General features: G+C 41.4%; 1 protein-coding gene across 5 annotated transcripts in view; it reads right to left on the minus strand.

The window, feature by feature from the left end:
- ttc28 (tetratricopeptide repeat domain 28) overlaps positions 1–19,784 on the minus strand; it is an 891,459-nt gene that overhangs the window by 166,445 nt on the left and 705,230 nt on the right. The window lies entirely within an intron of this gene.

Here is a 19,784-nt window from a genome sequence, read left to right on the forward strand (position 1 = left end):
ATAAAGCAAGAGGAAGGAAAATTAGAAGTAATTTGGAATTCTGATCACTATGCAATGGTTCCAACTGGTAAGTGTGCATGCATAAATATCAAATGAGAATAAAATTGGACTCTGCTATGATGGCCTCTAACCCAAACAGCTGAGCTCACAAATTATTTGGATGAGGCACTGTGTGGTCGCTCTACATAAAGATATAAGTGTCAGAGGATGTTACCGTGGTTCTGCATTTTCGGATTGGACTATTATGTTTATGGACTGTGGACTTTTTCCAGACTATATTCTGTGCTTTCCGCTTTGTTGTGTGAGGGGATGGGGTTTGGGCTTGACGTTCTTGTTGCATTCTGTTAGTTTTTTTTGCATGGGGGAAGGGGATTAGGGTGGTCAACATTCTTGTTCCATTAGTTGTTTTTTGTTTGCGCGAGGGAGGAGGATTTGGGGGGGGGGTGTTGATGATCTTGTTGCCGTTCTTTATTGTGTGTGTGCACAGGGGGTTGGTTTGATGTTTCTCTCTGAGCGACTTTCATGGTTTTTCTTTGTTTCATGCCTATCTGGAGAAGATGAATCTCCAAGTTGTTTACGGATACATACTTGGATAATCGTTGAGCCTATGAACCTTTGAATGCACGACAATTTTATCTGTACGGGATGTCTGCCATTTTCCAAGGCTGTATCTGCTAGGATCAGAATAGAAAAACAACAGAAATCTGAACAAAAGAAAATCTTTCTTTGTTAAGGGATGAAGTGAACTGACAAAGGTCCACTCAAGATGCACTTTTATTGGTGTAATTTTAGCTGTAGTTGGATAAAGATTATAAATGCTCCCACATCTTAGAACAGGCAAAAGAATGATCCATTAAGACCAGAGGATTAGAATGATAGTTATTTTGAAATTCAACCACTTTGATTAATGTGCATGGCATGCCCCTTTGAAGAATTTTCATGCATGGCTGACTTTAACTTTTTGGATACCATATGTGTGCATAAGACAAGAGAGACCATTAAATCAGAAGAATGTTTAGAGCCAATAAAAGTAATCTCCTTTCAAGTGAAGTCCTGTGAAGTATTACTTCAACTATTTTTTGACAAATGCTCGTTCGTTCTCCAATTGTAAATGTGAACTTTTGCCTAAACATGGGTTTGCTGAGGGCCAGATCAGAGGCATTCAAGTCTGGCGACCAAGAAAGTTATAAAAGGTTCTCATGTACAAAGTGGCAATTCCAGACTAAGCCTGAATCAACGAAGAATGGTCAACAGTCAGGACGACTTGAATTCTTTCACCTCTTATGAAGTTAAATCAAGCAACATAGACAACAACAGGGCTTCAGTTCCAAATGAGATCATTGCATTCTATTCTCTCTTTAACCATCAAAACATGGAAAAAGCATCATGAACACCCACATCCCCGATGATTCTGTGATTTCAGTCCCTGAGGCCAACTCACGAGCAGCCTTCAGGAGGGTGAACTCACGAAAAGCATATGGCCTAGATGGGGTACCTGGCCAAGTAATAAAGACCCGTGCTGATCAACTGGCTGGAGTGCTCGCTGAGATCTTTAACCTCTCACTTTGGCAGTTTGAAGTACCCACCTGCTTTATGCAGACTTCACTTACACTGGTGCCTGAGAAGGATGTGATTACCTGCCTCAAAGACTTTCATCCAGAAGCACTTACATTCACAGTGATGAAGTATTTTGAGAGGTCGGTGATGGAACAGATCAACTCCTGCCTGAGAGGCAACTTGGATCTGCTCCACTGTGCCCTACTGGAGCAACAGGTCCAAAGCAAATGCCAATTCATTGGCTCGTCACACAACTCTGGAACATCTGCGCAGCAAAGGTGCATACATCAGGATGCTCTTTCTTGGCTACAGCTCGGCATTCAGTACCATCATCCCCTCAATACTAGTCAAGAAGCTTCAAGAGCTTGGCCTCACTGCATCTTTGTGCAATTGGGTCCTCACGTGCCGATCCCAATCGGTTCGATTGGCATGACCATCTTCTCCACAATCTCCATCAGCTTATCCGCCTGCTCTATTTACTTTACATTTATGACTGTGTGACTAAGCACAGCTCCAATGCATGTCCAAGACATCACTGTTGTTGGCCAAATCAAAGCTGGTGACAAATCAACCTCTTACTCAATGACAGCAAGACCAGGAGGAGGAAACCAGAGGTACATGAGCCACTTCTCATCAGAGGATCAGAGGTGGAAAGGGTCAGTAACTTTAAAATCCTCGGTGTTATCATTTCGGGGGATCTATCCTGGCTGCAGTAAATACATACAATTATGAAGAAAGGCAGCACTTCTACTTCCTTAAGAGTTTGCCCAAAGAGTCAGCATGACATTTAAAACTTTGACAAACTTCTATAGATGTATAGTGGACAGTATATTGATTGGCTGCATCACAGACTGGTATGGAAACACCAATGCCCTTGAACAGAAAATCCTACAAAAAGTAGTGGATACAGCCCAGTCCCTCACGGGCGAAGCCCTCCCCAGCATTGAGTGTATCTACATGAAGCGTTGCCGCAGGAAAACAGCATCCATCATCGGAGACCTCCCCACCACCCAGGGCATGCTCTCTTCTCACTGCTGCCATTGGGAAGAAGGTACAGGAGCCTCAGAACTCACACCACCAGCTTCAGGAACAGTTATTATCCCCTCAACCATTAAGCTCTTTAACCAAAGGGGATAACTTCACTCAACTTCACTTGCCCCATCATTGAAATGTTCCCTCAACCTAAGGACTCACTTTCAGGGACTCTTCTTCAAATATTCTTGATATTTATTACTTATTTATTTATTATTATTATTTATTTCTTTTTGTTTTTGCACAGTTTGTTGTCTTTTGCACTCTGGTTGAATGCCCACATTGGTGCAGTCTTTCATTGATTCTATTATGGTTATTACTCTATTATGGATTTATTGAGTATTGAGGTGAATCTCAGGGCTGTATATCATATGAAATGTACTTTGATAATAAATTTACTTTGAACTTTGTTATCAGACTAGTATGTGCAGCAAATTCCATCACACATTTTAACTGTGGGAAATATTACAGTCAACGCTGGTTATATCACTCTCTCCAAGATTTAGCATCTTATCCACCAAGCCAATATTTTCCTCCTAATCCCAAGTAATCGCCTAACCCTGACATGCCAATGGTTCCATTCCTGTTGCTGTCTCCTCTTACCCTGCACTGAAATGATTACTTGTGGTAGCATAGTGTTTGGGTTACTGAGCTGCAGTTGCTGTGTTCTGGGAGATAGGAATCTACATTGCATCATGGCAGCTGGGGAAATTTAAATTTGAATAATGAAATAAATCTGGATTTTTTTGAGAGGGGAAACTAGACTGCAACCGCTAAGCTATTGAGCTGTCATAAAGCTCATCTGGTTCACAAATGTCCTTCAGGGGAAGGAATATGTCACCTTTACCCAATCTGGGTTTCACTTCACCACAGACCCAATGATATAGTTAAAATTACAATGGATTGTGATAACAATAAGAGGAATTAAGAGAAAGCCACTGTGTGATACGAAATCATAGTTGCCCCGGATTTAACTTTATGCATTGCATAGTGGATATTAATGGGCAGCCTGGCAGTTGCAGGGAATCTCCTCACGGCCCCCTCCTCACAGACCATACGTGAAGTGAGAAATGATGAGGGTGGCAGAGTAGCATAATGGTTAGCACAACACTTTACACTACAGGAGACCTGGGTTCAATTTCTACTGCTGCCTGAAAGGAGTTTGCTATGTTTTCCCCGTGAACACAAGCCTTTCCTCCGGGGGCTCCGGTTTCCTCCCACAGTCCAAATAAGTGAATTGGTCATTGTAAATTGACCAGGATTAAATTGGGGGAACAGCTAGGTGATGCAGATCGAAGGGCTGGAAGGGCCTGTTCCTTGCTGTATATCAATAAACACATAAATGATAAAATGATGGAGAGTAGAAAATAGTTTATACTTCCCTTAAAAATTCAAAAATACTCTTGGTGTTAAACTATTTAAAATTATTAGTGCAGGTGGAAGTGTTTCTGGGAAAGATTACTCTTCTTAGGGAAAAGGTATTTCTGAAACACAAGCTGTGTTACTGACACAGAAACTCTTCACTGGACTTTAGCCTGTTCAGGCATCTGTCCCGAGTCACTGAGACAATGAACTCGTGTTCCATTGTTAATAGAAAAGCCACAGAAAACTATACTACAAGCTGAGAAATCTTAAGCAAAGTCAGCCACATTATTTGCTGGGTTGGACAACTCCTGTTCAGCTATCCGCAATGCCTGTAATTATGTGATACGATTGGTACCACTTTACGTATTTATACATGTGACCAACCACTTTACAGGTTGAATGATGAGGCCACCCTTAGAGTGGAGGAGCAACACCTTATATTCCGCCTTGGTAGCCTCCATCCTGATGGCATGGATACTGATTTCTCCTTCCAGTAAAAAATTAAACTCCCCCTTACCTTTTCTTCTATTCCCCACTCTGGCCTTTTAACTCTTCTCACCTGCTGATGACCTCCTTCTCCTGGATCCCTTCCTCCTTCCCTTTCTCCTTGGTCCACTCTCCTCTCCTATCAGATTTTTTCCTTTCCAGTCCTTTACCTTTCCTAGCCACGTATCACCTTCCAGCTAGCCTCCTTCTCCTCCCCCTCCCCCCACCTTTTTTAGTCTGGCGTCTTCCCCCTTCTTTTTCAGCCCAAAATGCCGACTGTTTGTTCATTTCCTGACCTGCCGAGTTCCTCCAGCATTTCGTGTGTGTTGCCATGGATTTCCAGCATCTGCATACTTACTGGTGTTGATGATTTGATACTCTACAGGTTGTGATGCACTTGTTTAGTGCAGAACCTGCAGAAAATCACCTGACCCTGTGAAAGAGACAATTGCTGCCTGACTCTCTATAAGCAGGCTTAATGTTTCCCCCATACAATAAGATGGACTCCTGGCATCATCATTGACCTTATACTTCAATGCCTACCGACACTGAACTTTCAAAGATTCAAAGTACATTTATCATGCAGCATACAACCCTGAGATTCACCTTCCCACAGACAGCCATGAAGCACAGAAAGTCATGCAACCCGTTCAAAGAAAAACATCAAACCCCCAAAGTGAGAAAAAAAAACATATCATGCAAATGACAAAAAAATCAGCAAGAAGACACAGAATATAAAACATCAAACCACAAGGTCATTGAATGAGCCCAGGCATATTCAGTTCAGCTCAGTTCAGTTCAATCTAGTACCGTGTCATGCTGTGCAGAATCAGTCTGCCTTGATCAAGATCACACAAAATAGCAACAGAAAAAATAAGCTTTTCCTGCAGTCCCTTATTGTTTTACCTTAATGCACCATTGTAATGAATTAATCCGTTTAGATGGTATCCTGGACAACTTCTTCGATGTACTTTGGCAATTTTATAAAATTTTATAAAATTTACCATTTTTTTCCTTGGTAGTTCCAATAGAGGTAGGGAACATACTAAGACTCTTCACAAATATGCTGTTCAGTGCAGAAATCCCGCAGATAACATGAAGTCTAACTGTTAATAGCATGATCACAGCATAAATTACTCAACAAGACAATCTTATATGCTGGAGCATCACAGACAAAATGGTGGAAGAACTCTGCAGGCCGGACAGCGTTTTTGGAGAGGAACAAACAGTCGAGACCCTTCATTGGGAGGGGGAAGGAGGTGGTGGGAGGGGAAGAGGTACAAGCTGGAAGTGATAGGTGGAACCAGGTGAGGGGGAAGGTGGGTGGGGGAGTGAAGTGAGAGGCTGTGAGGTAATAAGTGGAAAAGGTAAAGGCAGAGGAAGAAGGGATCTGGTAGGATAAGACAGTGCACCATGGGAGAAAGTGGATGGACAGGGGAGGAGAAGAGAAACGCGAGAGGAGAACCAGAATAGGGACTGGAAAAGGAGAGAATTGGAAGGGGGGAGAAATTACTGGCAGTTAGAGAAATCAATGTTCATGCCATCAGGTGGAATACGAGGTGTTGCTTTCCCAACCTGAGAATGGCCTCTTCGTGGCAGTACAGGAGGCCATGGACCGACATCTTGGAATGGGAACGGGAAGTTGAATTGAAATGGGTGGCCACCGGCAAATTCTACCTTTTGCGGTGGACGTTGTGAAAGTGCTTATCGAAGTATGCTAGGTTTTTAAAGAAATGAATATTTCAAACACCTTTTCAATCAACTCATGTCAGAGAAACCTTTCTGGGATTAGAATCATGGCAGGCGCAAAGAAAATGGGGAGACTTTGAGTGAGAAAGGCAGCGCAGAAGATCAGTAATGGTTTTATTTCAGCCCAAGCAGGAAAAAAATCTGCCGTCCTGGCAGACTGCATGACAACATTTTCCAGCCGAGTATTCATGTATATTTATTAAGCATCTAAAATCTACAGCACAATGGATTTTCTTCTGAGTGATATCAATAAACATGACATAGCTGCCAGTTATCAGATTATCTAAAAAGCTCTTTGTATTCTGTAGTTTATAATTCATCAGCTTGACTTGTATTAAAAAAATGATTTTTATATTTTCCAAGTGTCAAGCTATGCAGTGCATAGCCATATTTCCTACATGCTAAGCTATGGCAACAACAAAAAAAAAATCACAATGCATAACTACACAGTCACTGACAGCAGGCACCTAGCTGACAAAGAGTTGTTCACCTGGTACTTTTAAGCAGCCCACATTCCCATGTTCCTGTATTAAATGTGCTGGAAATTGAACTAAAGCCATTAATAGATTTATCCTCTGCAGTAATGCTGTCAAATTTAAGTAGCATTGTTCTACCATGACACTCAATTGGCATAAGTACTTACGGGCCTGTCAATCATTAATACACCAGGCAAGAAGCAGCTACAAATCAGAGTTTCGATACAAATTACTGCATTAAACTGCAATGAGAGGCAAACAATAATGCCACCACAATAAAGGGATAATCAAAACATGCAAAATGCACAAAATGCTGGAAAAGCCCATCAGGTCAGACAGCACCTATGGAAGGAAATGAACAGTCAACATTCAAGGACAAGACTCCTCATTGTGAGTCCTGATGGAGGGTCTCTGTCCAAAATGTCAACCGCTCATTTCCTTCCACAGATGCTGCCTGACCTAGTGGGTTCTTCTAGCATTTTGTGTGTGTTGCTCAGGATTTCTAGCATCTACAGAATCTCCCGCGAAATCAAATATGTAATCAATGGATATTTCAGAAGATAAAACTACAGTGGCCAGATAGATGATTCTGGACACAGCCTGCTATGTGAGTTTGTCACCCATGGGTTTGGTTACTCAGGTTTAAGGATAAACCATAAGATATGGCAGCAGAATTAGGGCATTTGGCCCTTCGAATCTGCTCCAACATTTCATCATAGTTGATCCATATTCCTTCTCAGCCACAACCTCCTGTTTTCTTCTTGTAATCTTTCAAGCCCTGACTCATCAAGAATCTATCAAATTCTACCCTAAAAATACCCAATGATTTAACCCTCCATGACTACCTGTGGCACCGAATTCCACAGATTCACGACACTTTGGCTAAAGAAATTCCTCCTCATCTCCATTGTAAAAGGGCGTCCCTTCTGTTCTGAGGCTGTGTCCTCTGGTCTTACACTCCCCCACAATATGAAACATCCTCTCCACATCTACTCTATCGAGACCTTTCAACATTCGATAGGTTTCAACAAGGTCACCCTTCATTCTTCGGAATTCCAGTGAGTACAGGCCCAGAGCCATCAAATGCTACTCATATGACAAGCCTTTCAATCCTGGAATAATTTTTGTGAACCTCCTTTGAACCCTTTCCAAAGTCAGCACATCCTTTCTTAAATAAGGGGTCCAAAACTGCTCACAATGCTCCAAGTGAGGCCTCACCAGTGCTTTGTAAAGCCTTAACATTATATCCTTGCTTTTATATTCTAGTCCTCTTAATTACCATGCAACCTGGATCACTGTAGTTGAACCAAGGTGAGGATTGCAAGTCAGTGATCTTGGATTCATCTGCTTAAGCAGTTTATCTACTGGTGTGTGACCAGAACTAAGTCATGACTTCACTAAGGCACAAATGGTAAATGTCCAACTGAGTACTGGACGAGCCAGGCTTGGCTGTGCACTAATGGCCTGTACATTGCAGGAGGGACTCAATATAATCACCTCAGCTAGCAGCGCTTGATTCCAGTCACTTGCCAGATGACTGGAAACAATGAAAAGAGGAAGTCTGTCTAAATATTGAATTAACAAATTCTAATGTGATGAGATCAAAAGCAAAAAACGCCCTTGCCTCTGATTGGTCTTTAAAGCAAAGAAGTCAAGCAATTAATCAGGCCCACTCTTGAGGTACTGGAAAACTTTTCTCAAAACTTCTGGGAATTATTGCAATGAAATAGACCATAAGACCGTAAGAATGAGGAGCAAATTAGGCCATTTGGCCCATCAATTCTGTCATGGCTATTCCATTTTCGCACTCAGCCCCAAACTCCTGCATCCCTTCATACCCTGACTAATCAAGAATCTATCAACCTCTGCCTTAAATATACCCAGTGTCTTGGCCTCCACAGACGCCCGTGGCAACAAATTCCACAGATTCACCACTCTCTGGCTAAAGAAATTCCTCCCCATCTTCATTCTATAGTGAACTATTTCAAGTTTCTGAGGAGAAAGCAGGAGAATAGGGAAAGACTCAATTTATATTCTACAAGTTCCTGGCTGAAATTGTAACTCCAGAGATAAGGTTGTAGAATCTCACAGTTCAGAACGAGGTTCTTCAGGCTACAGGTCCATGTCCAACCCATTTACCCATCCATATTACACCATATCCTTCCATGCCTTGCCTACTTGAGTGTGTCTCAATGTCTCTTAAACACAGTAATTGTCCATGATTCCACCACCCCCTCTGGACAAGCTCAGAATCATGATATTGAACCAAGAGAAAACAGAATAAGAGAACGCCTTAGGGAGGTCAAATGCCCCAATACAGTACTTTGATCTAATGGAAATGGGTGGAAGAGAAGTACAGTTCCAAGCAGAGGCGGTGCAACATTCATAGGAAGTTTGTAAGGAATCTTTCGGGGAAAAAAACGTGAGACGACAATGTAAAATCATATGATTGTTTTAACATTTAGTTAATGCAAAATCAGGATTTATTTTATTTTTATTTTATTTAGTGATACAGCGCAGAATAGGCCACCAGCAACCCACCGATTTAACCCCAGCCTAATCACGGGACAATTTACAATGACCGATTAACCTACTAGCCAGTATATCTTTGGACTGTGGGAGGAAACAAATGCGTTCCACGGGGAGGACGTACAAACTCCTTACAGAGGACACCAGGACTGAATTCCGAACACTAAGCCTTATGCTACCATGGTGCGTGACATTGAGCAATCCAAAGACTGGAGATACATTCCAAGCAAAGACTGCTGTACTGAACAGGGTCTGGGGCTTGGCAGCCCATACAACCAAGCAAATGGAATGGATAACACTAGACAACAAATTTTTTCAAAAGTGTTGCTTCCTCAGAATTTTTTTTTGTTTATGATCGACCACTTGAAGCTGAAAACAAATATAATTTCAGACTACATGTATCACATAAGAATTTGGAGAAACAAGAAATTAACTTTTATTGAATACAACACATTTAATTGCATAATGATGCTGATGCTTTGCAATAGTTCAACGAAGCTAAAATTATCTGTTGATAATTTTCATTTGTACTCAGTGTCTGAGGCTTCTTGCTTAAGTGTCCAACAATAATCAGCCAGCACCGATGGATTTCAGTTGCCCTGATACTGTTTCTCTATGACCACAATGTCCTGGTGAAACCTCTCATCGTGCTCATCACTGATTTGCAGGGAAGGAGTCCAAGTGGGAATGCAGAAAATGAATCTATAGTGCCATGTTGCACTTCAGGGTTTTGTATGCTTGAAGCATGTTGTCAACCAGCTGACAAAGGTTGGTGCTCTGCAGTTGGCAAGAAAATTTTCAACATCCTCAAATGCCTTTCATGCGATTTTCTCCGATCTCACTAGAAGTTCTTTGAATTGCCTGTCATTGATGACCTGTTTGATTTATGGACCAAAATAACACCTTCCTTAATCTAGGCATCGGTCATTCAGACACAAATTATGAATTGAAATAACAATTATAGGCAATTTCAAAAAAAATGGGGCACGATAAGGAAATTTCTTGGTGATTTTCATGATCAGCAGCAAAAAAATCCCTAAGATATACCCAAAAGTATTCAGCAAGCAAAATCTTTGTTGTCAAGTGTAACACGGATAGAGGAACTTTGAATAGCAGAGTCTACTGCAGATCCAAGTTCTGCGCCACACAAAACACAGCTGCCGGATGAATTTGCAGATGTTTAAATAAACTGGTAAGCGGGAAGGAAAATACCATCTAGAGCAAGATGAGTATAGCAGCTGATAGTATATCCTCCAGGGCATGTTCAGTTTTCTGTCAAAGAGAAACTGAAAGTTGAGCCTGAAAGACTAATAGAAGTAAGAACTGTCTTGCCAATATTCTTATTGCTTGGCAATCAAACATGATGTATATAAGTGAATAAACCAAAGAAGCTGAAGGACTGTTTAGATGCTTGCAATCTGAATAAGATACTGAAGAAGCACCATTATCCCATGAAGAGAATTGAAAATCACATCTGAGCAGGCAGGTTTCTTGGTGCGCATGATGCCAAGAGTTAATTTTGGCAACTGGAGCTCCACATATTTTCAACATTTCCTTTGGGAGATATTTGTGGCTCTAGACATCTTTCAAGATCTGCAACACACCTGAAGGGTTTCTGTGAAGGCTAGATCAGGCATGTGGAGGATGTGCTGACATAAACTATAGCAGATGAAATTCCTGTCTTTGGAGAAAGGTAGATTGTCGCAAAGGCAGGGACTAACAGAGAAACGAGAGCCTGACAGATGTAAACAGAAGGGAAATAAAACAGTGCAATGTGTAGTAATAAAATTTCAAACAGAAGGCATTTCCCTGAGGTCACCAAGGGGAGTGGCCAAAGCCAGATCCAACAATGGAGAAGAGTATGATGAAAATGCCAAGCATGAAAATATTACTGGGATCCAATGTAAGACATTCATTGTGGAGCTGTACGTGCCTTCCAGGAGGAAAAATGGTTCACACAGTATCAGCGCAAGTCAACAAAGCAGAAGCTAAGGCAAGATACAGCACTGTGAGGATCGCATTCAGTTGTTATGAGATAACCAGAGAAAGAACAGGAGCCCCCCACCTTCAAGATGAGCTCAGCTGTTTGAGGGATTCGTTTTCAGAGGTGAAACCATGGTGGTACCAAAAATCCTTGAGGGGAAAAATGTTAGAACGGTGAGACAGCTATTTGTACTATACTGGCCACGAATTAATGCAACATTGTAAGATTTCACACACAAAACAGCAGGTCAGGCAGTATCTGTAACTAAAGAAACAATCTATATTTTGGCTCTGTAACCCTTTTGTCATAGTTTCTTTTTCTACGTGCTGTCTGACCTGCTGAATTTTTCTAGCATTTTCTATTTTTGCTTAGATTTCCAGAAGCTGCAGTCTTTTTAAAATTTCCAATCAAAAATCATGTGGATTTGCAGAGACTAGATGGCAGAAGGAGCCCTTGCTTGAATATCTTATACCAAATTCAAAGTAAATTTATTATCAAAGTGCATTTATGTCACCACATACAACCATGAGACTCATTTTATTGCAGGCATGCACAGTAAATCCAAGAAACATAACAGAATCAAAAAAAGACCACACCCATCAGGACTGATAACCAACAATCCTTGTCAATGTCAATGTGCACAGTGGTGGGGAGGGCTTTACCCGTGATGGACTGGGCCGTATCCACTACCTTTTGTAGGATTTTCTATTCAAGGGCATTGGTATTTCCATAACAGGCCATGACACAACCAGCCAATATACTCTCCACGACACATCTATAGATGCTTGCAAACTTCGAAGGAAGTAGAGGCACTGCTGCGCATTCTTCATAATTGCACTTACATACTGGGGCCAGGACAGGTCCTCTGAAATAATAACACCAAGGAATTTAAAGTTGCTGGCCCTCTGATCCCCCAAGGAGGACCAGCTCATGGGCCTCTGGTTTTCTTCTCTTGAAGTTAATAATCAACTTCTTGGTCTTGTTGCCATTGAGTGACAGGTTGTTATTATGATACTACTCAGCCAGATTTTCAATTTCTCTCCTATATGCTGACTTGTCACAACCTTGGATCCAGCCAACAGTGGTGTCGTCAGCAAACATAAATATGGCATTGGAGCTGTGCTTAGCCTCAGAGTCATAGGTGTAAACCGAGTGAAGCAGGGGGCTAAGCACACAGCCTTGGGGTGTACCTGTGCTGATGGAGATTGTGGAGGTGCTGTTGCTGCTAATCCAAATTGACTGGGGTCTGCAGGTGAAGATATTGAGGGTCCAATTGCCAAGGATGCATTGAGGCCAAGGTCTTGAAGCTTATTGATTAGTTTTGAGGGGATGATGGTATTGAATGCCAAGCTGTAGTCAATAAACAGCATCCTGGAGTATGCACCTTTGCTGTCCAGATGTTCCAGAGTTGAGTGAACAGCCAATGAAACGACACTTGCCACGAGGCAAATTGGAGTGGATCCAAGTTACTTCTCAGGCAGGAGTTGATATGTTTCATCACCAGCCTCTCAAGGCACATCAGCAAATTACTCATTGGCAGAGAAAATGAAGGAGCTGGACTTGGTGCAGTATGTGCCGCTGCCTGCGTCAGAGAGGCTTCAGTGCGTGAAGGTGTGCAGTTAAACAGCAAGAGCTCATCATCTTAGTTGCTTTTCTTGTGATTGCAAGACCCGGTTGGGCATTGGTAATGAGGAACGTTGCAAGTCCGATTCACAGTTTTATTGGTGAACGGCAGGGGGAGCTGCGTGGTCTTAGTTGTAGTGAGGACTATGCCAGAAACCGTGGCTTCGCTTACCTGCATCCCCTCAGGACAGAGGCAAAGTTGGAGCACTTCACTAGAGTACAAGAGGTGGTGTGGCCCGTCAACCATGCGTAGTCAGTGCCACTCTCCAGTGTTTACTCGCCAGAAGGCAAGATGTATTGTGTTTGACTGCAGACTGCTGCAACTTTCATGGACTCAGGGACTCGGACTACATTTTTTTCATGTGACTGTATTTTACTGCTGTCTTATATGTGCTATATGTGCCTTGTACTGTGAATGACTGTTGGTACTGTATTTTGTACCTTAGCCCCACAGTAACGCTGTTTCATTTGGCTGTATTCGTGTATGGTTGAGTGACAATTAAATTTAAACTTGACCTTTTTTCTTAGACATTGGTACAACTGAAGCTGTTCGGAGCAGATGAGTACATCAGACTGTCAAAGCAAAAAGTTAAATATATCAGTGAACACTCCAGCCAGTTATTCAGCACAGGTCTTTAGTACTCAGCCAGGTACCTTAACAGGGCCGGATGCTTTCCAAGAGTTCAATTTCCTGAATGTTGCTCTCATGTCAGCCTTAGAGCCTGAAATCACTGGGTTATCGGAGGGTGTCGGAATTCGTGAAGATTCCTCCATGTTTTGATAGTCAAAGTGAGCAGAGAAGGCATTAAGCTGATCTGGGAGTGAAGCCTTGTTATCACCTGTGTCACTTGGTTTCGTTTTGTAAGAGGTAATAGCTTTCAAACTCTGTCACAGCTGTTGGGCATCCTTCAGTGATTCAAGTAGACTTTGAGCAAAGATAATGGCCGACCTCCTCAAACTTGAGGTCAAAAACAAGTTGATCACGGTCAATTATTTTTCTAATACCTGAAAATGGACTACCATAATTCAAGCACAACTCTGGCTGTCACTCCTAAGCCAAAGGCTGAGCTTGCCAGGAGCAGTCCTCCAGACAAGGCTACAACAGATAATGCTCACTACCTCCTGTACTTTTGTAGCTTAATGAGGAGTCATGCATGGAACACTGGAGAACGCCACAAAGACACCCAAGCCGTGTCCACAAAAGGCAAACGCAGTACGCACAGATGCACACTGTGGTCTCTTGGCAGTTCAATTGTCACCGTTGCTTTGTCCATCCAGAGATGTGAACCACCAAACCAGAACAACAATGCCAGCTGTCAGACTTCCTTTCAACAGATCTCTTTTTTTTTATAAAGGCTGCTATTCACTGCTTCTGATCACCAGAGACGCTTGAAAATCATTGAAACAAACTTAAATAATAAAAACTGAATTAAAAAAAATTAAAAATAATGAAAATATAATTGAAACACTCTAAGACAATAAAAGCAATAAAATCACTCAAGCACTTTGTTGCACTAACTTTACTCGACAGGGAAGGCAATTTGGGTTCACTGTTCATCAGCCAGTGCTCTGGGACGCAAAGATGAGAGCCAGATAGAAACCTCTTTTCAGCTCATCAGTTCTCTGCCGCTGGGCTCAATGGTAAGATCCGCGAGCAGAGTACACGGTCCAATGCACTGGCATCTGATCTCCAACTCACCTCAGCGCACTGTCATTCACCACACATGGGTGAAGTCCAGAGTGTGCTGAGCCGTGGACCGCTGATGACCAGCAGTTGTGTGTTAGTCAGCACAGTGTGGGGCATTTTCTCACCGCTTCTTAACCAGAAGCTGCACATGTGAATGCATCTGCTAATCTGCGAACCTCTCAGACAAATAGCAATTAATGTCTAATTGACTCGAGGATATAAAGCAATAAACCATGATAGTTTCAAAAAAAAGTGTCAGCAATCTAAAACTCCACCTTTACTGCCAAATAGATCAGACTCAGAATCGGATTTAATAACACCAGCATACGTTGTGAAATTTGTTACTTTTACAGCAGCAGTACAATAAAATACATGACAAATAAATATACAGAAAAAACTGAATTAAATGGTTAAGTAGTGCAAAAAAAACACAGAAATAAAAATGTAGTGAGGTAGTGTCCATGGGTTCAACATCCATTTAGAAATCGGATGGCAGAGGGGAAGAAGCTGTTTCTGAATTGCTGAGTGTGTGCCTTTAGGCTTCTGTACCTCCTTCCCGAATACACTACATATTACTTGGTTTATCACTCCCGTACTGCTGAGCAGTGTATCATCTGATATATGAACAATATCATGTGAGATCCTCGAGTATTCCTAATAAAAAAAGGAAAGTGGGAACAAGAAAAAGCAATTTAACTCACACAGCTCACGTTATAATATAGGTCAGAATTCAGGATTCTTTTCCCTTCCACTCGTGCCTTGGGGATCCTGAGTTATGAACCTATCTGCTCCTATAATTTAAGTAATTTAAACTTGATACGCACTGACTATTTTGCACATATGTCAAATATGAAAGCCCTCTACACCAATGAACTCTCTCATTTATTCCTACACATGTCAGATCTCAGGTTATTGTGCGAGCAACACAGTTGTCACTCCCTTTGGTTCTAGGATTCTGAGCAGGATTTTACTCGCTCTCCCGTGATGTTCACTCCTCCCTCTCTGTGGCACTGGGGCTGTGAGACTGCTCCGGCTGCTATGCGCTTCGTGCCTGCAAGCTTTGCGGTGATTTGCCCCGCTGAGAGAGAGGCTTTGGGCTACTCTCGGGATGCAGGTCTATGGACTCAATTTGCTTCTATTGTGTGCATGAGTTGTGTTTTTTCTCTCTTTCTCTGTGCGTTGTTACTGTCAGAAAGGAGGTACAGAAACCTGAAGGCACACACTCAGGAACAGCTTCTTCCCCTCTGCCATCTGATTCCTAAATGGATATTGAACCCATGAACGCTACCTCACTATTGTTTTTATTTCTGTTTTTGCACTATTTCTAATTTAACTATTATATATATATATTTACTGTAATTGATTTACTTATTTATTTTTTCTATAGTATCATGTATTACATTGTATACAAATTTCACCATATATGCCGATGATATTAAATCTGATTCTGATTGGGTGTTACTCTTTTTTAAATTGGGTTCTTTCGGGTTTCTTGTTTTGTGGTTGCCTGTAAGCAGACATATCTCAAGGTTGTATCATTTATACAATCTTTGATAATGAAAGTTTGAATCCTTTGAGTATTATCCTGCTCCAAATTTTAAAGAACACATATCTTCCAGTAGACTCTCACTCCAAGAATACTTTGTTTGCAAAACACCCTCCATTTAGTAGTAATTGGCTGACACTCAAGGACCAATCAGCTTCCATCAGGGTCAGACAATCCTCAGAGCTGAGTATTCACCACAATTCTAATAGCAAGGGACTAGCTCTACAGAGAAGCTAATAGTCTTGTATGTCCAGGTACACAAATCATTAAAAGCTGGTGCACAGGCATAAAAAGTAATCTAAAAAGTTATTGGAATATTGGTCTACATCTCCAGGGGGCTGGAATATAAAGGATAGGAAATTACTGTTCAGTTGTTCACAGCATTGCTTAGATCCAATTTTAAGCACTTAAGCTCAGGATGAATGCACTGGACTTGAAAAAGGTTCAGCACAGATTGATCAGAATTATATTAGGACAAAAACAATTAAATCATGATGGCTCACTACATTAAATTTGGTCTGTATCCAACAGAATTTTAAAGGTTGTAGTTTTAAAATGATAAACCAATTGGACAGGATACCGACAAAGGAACCACTGGTAGGGGTAAACAGAGTAATGAAGTATTATCCTAAAGTTACAGCACTGCTCTTCAGGAGTGAAACTTCTCAAAGCTGTATGCAACATGATGAAATGGAATTTTTACAACGCCTTTATTTCACTTCTCGGCATCTCTGTGCATTTAGGCTGTTGAACAGATCTAGCCTAATGCAATTGTGGAAGCTAAACAATCAAGTTCATTATTTCCATTCTGATTTCTTTAAAACAAATCAATACCATCAGTGAAAAAAAAACACAAAATAAAAAGAAAATTCCAATTTGAATAAAAATCCCGAGTGATGATCCACATCATCGTTTATACTCTCAACCAAGCATTTGCTCTTCCCAAGACACCAGAAATCCATACCTATAAATCCTAGTAATGTGCTCCAATTCTGTTAAGCATGTGGTCAGTTACTAAAGTGGATTTAATACTGAAACATGAATTGAAACACAGCAGAACCATATCATTTTTTTTTGCATTATTCTCTTGACAATCACAGCTAACAACCCAAGAATGCACAATTAGGCTAAGATGCCTGTAAGGCAGGCCCATGTGTATGAATGATTTATTTATATACACTTTGTCAGTGGTTTGGTCATGGGGTTGATACCTGAAAAGCAATAAAACTGCAAAGTTCTCCATTCAGTCCATGCTGTTTACTGAGACCCCTTCCTTCCTTATCTAACCCAATCATTCAACCTTTCCACCCAAGACACACAAAATGCTAGAGGAACTCAACAGGCCAGGCAACATCCAGGGAAAAGAGTACTGTCGACGTTTCAGGCCAAGACCCTTTAGCAGCAACTTCTCCACCCAGAAGCTTCTCATATAAGGGCAGCCAATATTCCCTCTAATCTGCAATGACCAATCTTGAGCTGTGCAATTTTTTTCCCTGTGACAACAGCATGTGCACACTGAATACATAATAATAGCAAAAACTGTGAATTACAGTGAATATATATAAAATAAATACATTAAATAATAGTGCAAAAAACAGAAATAAAAAAAAGTAGTGAGGTAGTATTCATGGATTCAATGTCCATTCAGAAAGCAGACAGCAGAGCGGAAGAATCTGTTGTATTCCACTGCTACTATTTCAAACATTTTACACAAAGAAATACCCACCAGAAGTACTGAGTGGAAGGCAGCATCTTAGGCCATTGTTCTGGGGTCTAGTAAGATTAGTAAGTTTGTAAAATTAGTAAATTTGCAAGATTCATTTGTGGGAAATGAAAGTTAATCCCTTATTTTAACATGGTGGTGAATTCTTCCAGACTGAGTTGGTCATCTCTGGCATGATTCATCACACTGTGCTTCGTTTCAAAAATAAATCAACTCAGTTAAGAGCAATGCATGGTGCAGACATGAACTGAAGTGGAAAATCCAGGATTCAATTACTTCTCTGCTGTTGAATTAAGCCAGACCCGCAGCTGGTGCAGTGTAACTGCTTTTAGTACTCCTGAGCTAGAGACACAAGAAGAAGCGCAACGCTTTACAGTATCAGCGACCTGGGTTCAATTCCCGCCGCTGTCTGTAAGGAGTATCTACATTCTCCCCGTGACTGCATGGGTTTCCTCTGGGTGCTCCGGTTTCCTTCCTCCCAGAATCCAACGTTGCTAGGTTAATTGGTCATTGTAAATTGTCCCATGATTAGGCTAGGGTTAAGTTGGGAGATTGCTGGGCTGTGTGGTTCAAAGGGCAGTAGTATCTCAATAAATACAAAAATAAAATAAATACACTAGACTACCATGCAGTAAATACTGTTAAACAGTGGCCAGTGTCTCAGCAAAGCTCTGATGCACACACAGTAAAATATCCAACTAACACCCTTTATCCAGGTTCAGATTGACTGGAGGCAACAGAGAGCGGAAAACATGGTTAGATGCTTTCACATCATCGGAAGAAGGAACTGGTGGAAAACTGAAAATATTAGCTTAGAGTCATAGAAAAGTACGGCACAGAAATAGGCCCCTTGGCTTACCTAGTCCATGCTGATCCATTTCATTAGCTTCCTAACAGATGTGCAATCATATTGGAAGAGATTCTGAACAAAAGTATACTACTCTGCCAATTGTATCAATAGAAAATGTGTTGTTCCTCCAAGCATATAATTTTCTGATCCCCTTAATATACAGTATACACTCAGTGACCACTTTATTACACCTGTACACCTGCTCATTAATGCAAATATCTAATAAGCTAATCATGGGTGTTTGAACCAAACATCCGAATTAGGAAGATGTGTGATCTAAGTAACTCTGACGTGGAATGATTGTTGGTGTCAGATGGGGTGGTTTGAGTATCTCAGAAACTGCTGATCCCCTGAGGTTTTTATGCACAACAGTTTCTAGAGTTTACAGAGGATGGTGCGAAAAACAAAAAGCACCCAGTGAGCAGCAGTTCTGTGAGTAAAAATGCCTTGTTAATGAGAGAGCTCAGAGGTGAATGGCCAGACTGGTTCAAGCTGACAGGAAGGCGACAGTAACTCAAACAACTTTTTTATTGAGATACAGTGCAGAATCAGCCCTTCCTGCTCTTTGAGCTGCCCTGCCCAGCAACCCTCTGATTTAATCCTGGCCTAATCATGGGACAATTTACAAAGACCAATAAAGCTACCAACTGGTAAGGCTTTGTACTGTGGGTGGGGGAACCAAAGCACCTGGAAGAAACCCATGGGAAGAACGTACTGACTCCTTAAAGACAGCGGCTGGAATTGACTATAGGGTGTTGTGCCAACCACTATGCTACTATGTGCCCCAACAATGTTGTGCAGAAGAGCATCTCTGAATGCACAACATGTCAAACCTTGAAGAGGGTGGGCTGGAGCAGCAGAAGACCATGAACATACAGTCAGTGGACACTTTGTTAAGTACAGGAGGTACCTAATAAAGTGGCCACTCAATGTATATCTACTCCTTGTTAGCTATTTCTTCATGGAAAGCAAGACACTCCAATGCCTACTACAGTTTTCATGCTGTCTTTAATTGATACAATAGCAATCTACAATTCTAACTCAGCTCTCACATAATGATATGTTTAGCAAGATAATGATCTGTATTGAGTTTCCTAATAGAGAGGCATCCTTTTAGAATGGAGATGAGGAGGAATTTCTTTAGCCAAAGTGTGGTGAATCCCACAGGTGCCTGTAG

Source organism: Hemitrygon akajei, chromosome 14, assembly GCF_048418815.1.
Source record: "Hemitrygon akajei chromosome 14, sHemAka1.3, whole genome shotgun sequence".
Classification (NCBI taxonomy): Eukaryota; Metazoa; Chordata; class Chondrichthyes; order Myliobatiformes; family Dasyatidae; genus Hemitrygon; species Hemitrygon akajei.